The 4,794-nt window shown below is 28.7% G+C and overlaps 1 protein-coding gene across 1 annotated transcript in view; it reads left to right on the top strand.

Moving 5' to 3' along the window:
- Positions 1 to 4,794, top strand: part of LOC119675465 (E3 ubiquitin-protein ligase Kcmf1-like) — a 22,093-nt gene that overhangs the window by 2,383 nt on the left and 14,916 nt on the right. The gene's annotated exons all lie outside the window — the stretch shown is intronic.

Raw genomic sequence — 4,794 nt, 5'->3', positions numbered from 1 at the left:
GCACAATTCGAAAATAAATTAAATAACCATTTTAGACAGCTATGGAACAGCACATTTATTTCAATATACAAAAATGCATTACCAAAATGTAACTGACTGCCATCGTTTGTATTGCATTTCTCTTAGCGTGTGCTTGTGTTGTGTGTTGTGTGTAGGTGTGTATGTATGTATGTGTTGTGTGTTATTGCATGTTGCGTGTATTTAATAAACCCTTCACAGAAATAATAGCTCAACCGTTTAAAATGAGCGTCATAAAAAAAGGCATACTGCACATGCAGCTGTGTTGTAATTGACAAAATTCATTGCCTACCCGTAGGCGCTTCTGATATGGTTTTACAATTTTTTTTTCATTTGATTAAAATGAAAATTAAAAGATTTGCATGTTTTTTGTTGGTTTGTTGGTGCTGGTGTTGGTGTTGGTGTTGGAGTTGGAGTTGGGATTGTAGCAGCTGTTATAAATTTAATTGCATTGTTCACATACCTGCAGATTCATGCACATTCATGCAGAAATCACATATGCAGTTGTGCGTGCCTGCATTTTATTTGGCAATTAATGTGCCTGCCTCCATTTTGTAAATATTTGGTTGAATTATATACGCAAAATGCTTAACAAGCGGCGTCAAAAAACTCCTAAAGGCGTTAGTGTTTGTGATAAATGTTAAATTTTAATTTCACACTAATTTTCCTCATTTCGCTTTGTTTTAAATGAATGAAAATTATTTGTAGTTCTTTGGTCTGTTTATGGCTTAATTTAAAATAAATGCGCTTCAACATTAGTTTTAAAATAAGGTTTGTTTTCCGCATTTGATACCATTTGACACTTTGGATAATTAGTGATTGCATTTGACATGTGCATGTGACATGTATGCAGCAAAGCGAATAGCCACTGAAGTGCCTATCATTAACTTTTTCCACAAAATCCAGTAGCATGTGTTTTAGTTAGTTTTAGATAAAAAAATAATTAAATACATAAAATAAAAGCAATATTTTAATTGTAAAAGAATAATTTATTTGATTATCAAATTAGCCATGGAATAAAATTTAAATTAAAAAGTTATTGTAAACACCACAGCTTTACACTTAATTAATTAAACGAAATGTTGTTATTACATTTCTCATCGTCCATAGGTAACTGAGGATAATCTATTAAATTATACATTAAGCTTTATATATAAAATGGTACACTCCACATGCATCAATTATTATACGACGATGTAGTAAGCTAAAAACAGTAGGCGGCATAAAATAATAAGTCTCTAGCTGAGATCACTTGCTGAAGTATTTTGTTAAACTCTCTTGCTAAAGTATCTTGCTAAAATCTCTTGCCAAAACCAATTGTTAAAGTTTATTGGTGTTTTCTTTTATTAAAGTTTCTTACAAAACTCTGGTGTTAAAGTCTCTTACTAAAGTCTACTTCAAAAGATTTTTACTGAGCTCTTTTGCTAAAGTCTCTCGCTAGAATCTCTTGTTAAAATCGTTTGTTTACATATTGACATCATTATTGCAATCTATCAAACAATATATTTTCACAATTAACAAGTCTTAAATTATAGTTAATTATAGTTAAATTATAGTTAAAAGTATGCCTTAATAAGTATAAATTATTAAGGCATAAACTAATAAATCAAAAAATTAATTATACGCTTTAAATATGCTTTTTAACCTTTTTAAACATTCTTAAAACTTTTTGTTTTTTTTTTAATATTGGTTTTTCCCAATTTTTATGAAACATTTTAATTTTGTTCAAACTCTTAATTACAAACAACTTTTGACAAATTGCTAAAATATTGGTTGAAACTTTCGATGCTGGTTCATAATAAATTACTTATCGCAGTAGCAACATTTTTTTTTACAGTCTCTTAGAGCTAGAGAGTAATGTTGCTGTTTTGCGTACAAATTAGAGACTTTAGTAAGAGACTTGTGTCTTTTTGTCGCTTTATATAAATATTATATATTTTAAAAAACTAACATACCAAAATGCAAGCTTGACAAAATTTAAAAATTTTTTTCCAAAAGTAACTTCTACAAATCCTATTTATTCCTTTTAAAATTTTATAAAATGTTTATTTGCACGGGAAGACCCAATTTCATTTCTCAAGGATATTCCTGCGTACTGCATAACTGAAAATATGTCACGCACATTTTCAACAATTTCGCTAAAGGCAACAAAAATACCAACTCAAATATTTTAAATCATATGTGATATATATAAATACAAATGTATAAACTCTTATATACATATATATATATGGTTTATAATTCCTCACATGTGAAATGAAAAGTAAATATAATTTTTCTGTTTGTTTTGTGATTGTAAACATCACAAGTTGTACGTTCTTATAATATTCAAATCGATTTTATGTTCAGCATTAAAATTCAAATGAAATTCAAATTTATTTCTACAATTTAAAGGAGTTTGAACAGCTTTGTAAGTCATGTATGTTTATTATAAACTACAAACGAACCTTTCTGCAAATAAATAAATAAATATCTTTTTTATGCTTTTTCGCTTTTAACATTGCTATTAGTGCATATAACTTTTCAATCATAAAAACAATATTTTTTTATTAAAATTGTTAACTATACTACAAGTAGTTAATTTAAGGTCAGTCCACATATATGAACAAACTTACTTCCTAGAACTGGTGGCAACCCTTTATATGTGATTAAGTTTCACAACATTTATAAAATTTCAAATAACTTATTTTCACCTTAGTTCTCTAATTGTGTGATATATGATGATAACATATATAAAAAATTTTTCTCAAAGTTACATACATAGCAAAAATAGTTCCCTTTTTAGCACATAAGATTTTATTATACGTATCTGAATTTTTCGTGCTATTTCCTACTTCAACGAAACTATTTAGTCTTTAAAGTGTAAACACATAATTTTAATTGTGTGTTAATTGGTACTTAAAGTCTTTTGATTGTGAAATCCGAATATAGTATTAGTGTTTCTTTAAGATAATAGTTTAAAAATTAGTTGCTTATAACTATTTCCCTGATGACACAATTTACTCAATTTTGTGTCGAACCTTACTCCACCATTTAAGGTACCCGTATTCCATATGTAGAGGTCTAAATAATGTAGCACCAGAGCACTAGTTTAATAATATTCTTGAATACTAAATATTCAAGTCATTTTCGCGATGATTAAATTTTCGCTACGACAAGTGTGGCCTATGTAGTGCAAGGACGGACTAAAATCTTTAGGATTTATTAAAGAATCATTTCCTCGATGTTTGAATCTTCTTTTGAAAAGTGTGAATTATCCATCGTTATTTAATTCTTAAATATTTAGTTTGTTTATATACAACTATTTTTAACTGTCTTTCTGTGAACATAAAATTATCCATAATTAAGCCCCCTTTGTAATAAGGACATTTTTAATTGAATTATTATAGAATTATTAATTATTCTGGCATTTGAGATTTAATGTTATTTTTCTAATGTTAATGTTTTTTTCTAATTATTTTCGCTACATTCTTACATACAGATTTTTACTTTTTTTTTAGTTATTAATGTTACTGCTTACTTTCTTAATAGATCTAAAGTCCTACAATCATACTCGGAAAAATGTGATCTCAAAAATGACTAATTTAAAAAAAGAGACAAATAAACCTAAGCGAGTCCCGGACGCAGGCTAACAAAGGAAAAAAATTTTTTAATGAATAACCAACACAAGGGCCCTACCCTGATTTATTCTCTTTAAAGTTCCAGGATAGAAACATGGCATAACAGTATTGTGACGACATAGTGACGGTGCGTTAGGCATTTTAAAACTTCCTTTCCGCACAAAAAAAAAATATCACAAGTTCTACAAGTTATCAAATTCAAAGATAGACTTTTTTTTGGTTTTAGAATAGCAATGTAAATGAATATGCTTTCAAAAAATTTTGTTCTTGAAAGAGTTAAAATGTTTTATTTTACTTATGTCCCAATTCTTATGACTTACAGCGTAAAAATTTTCACATCTATTTAATTCAATTGGTTTGATTTATGGACCCACACATAAATCGTATAAAATTTCCAATTTTAATTAAAATACCTTTGTGGGCAGTAGTAGTGCATTCTCTATTTGAACCTATGTCTATGAAAGTTAAAGTGTCCACGAAAGTGACTTAAGTTTCTCAGTAATAAACAACAGCTTAGTAATTAAAAAACTTTTAATGGTGTTTAGTTACTTGCTTATAGGTGTGAACGTTTAATATGACAGTTTCATTTAAGCTGGCATTTAACAAAATGTATTTTATATGATATATTTTTTTTTTAAATTATAAAAATCGGTTATTATTAGGTATATACATTTTCCACTTAGGGAAGAAGGACTATTTTTATAAGTAGCACAATCTGTATCTAATTTGAATATACTCATTTTCCCAATAATTTTTGCTCTCTTTGATATACAAAATGAGTAATTTTTTCTATTGCTGCTAATTGAACTACAAGGTGAGATGAAAAAACTGCAACAAAGTAAAACGCCATAATTTTTTCATTTTTTTTAAATTTTATTGAATGAAAGCAAAAAATGGAAATAACATCAAATTTGAGAATCGGTTTAGATTTGTTCGAATTGGCCACCTTTGGCACGAACTATGGCCTTCAAACGGCCAATGAAACCGTCACACGCTGCCCGAAAGTGGCTCTGCGGTATTTTGTCCCATTCTCGGCGAAGCGCTTGCTTGAGATGATCGACACTTTGGTATTTTTTAGTACCAACCTTGCTTTCCAAAATACCCCAGGCACAATAGTCCAACGGATTGGCATCCGGAGATTTTGGTGGCCATTGTG

The sequence above is a fragment of the Teleopsis dalmanni genome, chromosome 2 (assembly GCF_002237135.1).
Source record: "Teleopsis dalmanni isolate 2A chromosome 2, ASM223713v2, whole genome shotgun sequence".
Classification (NCBI taxonomy): domain Eukaryota; kingdom Metazoa; phylum Arthropoda; class Insecta; order Diptera; family Diopsidae; genus Teleopsis; species Teleopsis dalmanni.
Note: the sequence above shows the minus strand (reverse complement) of the source record. Positions and strands in the feature narration are given on the sequence as shown.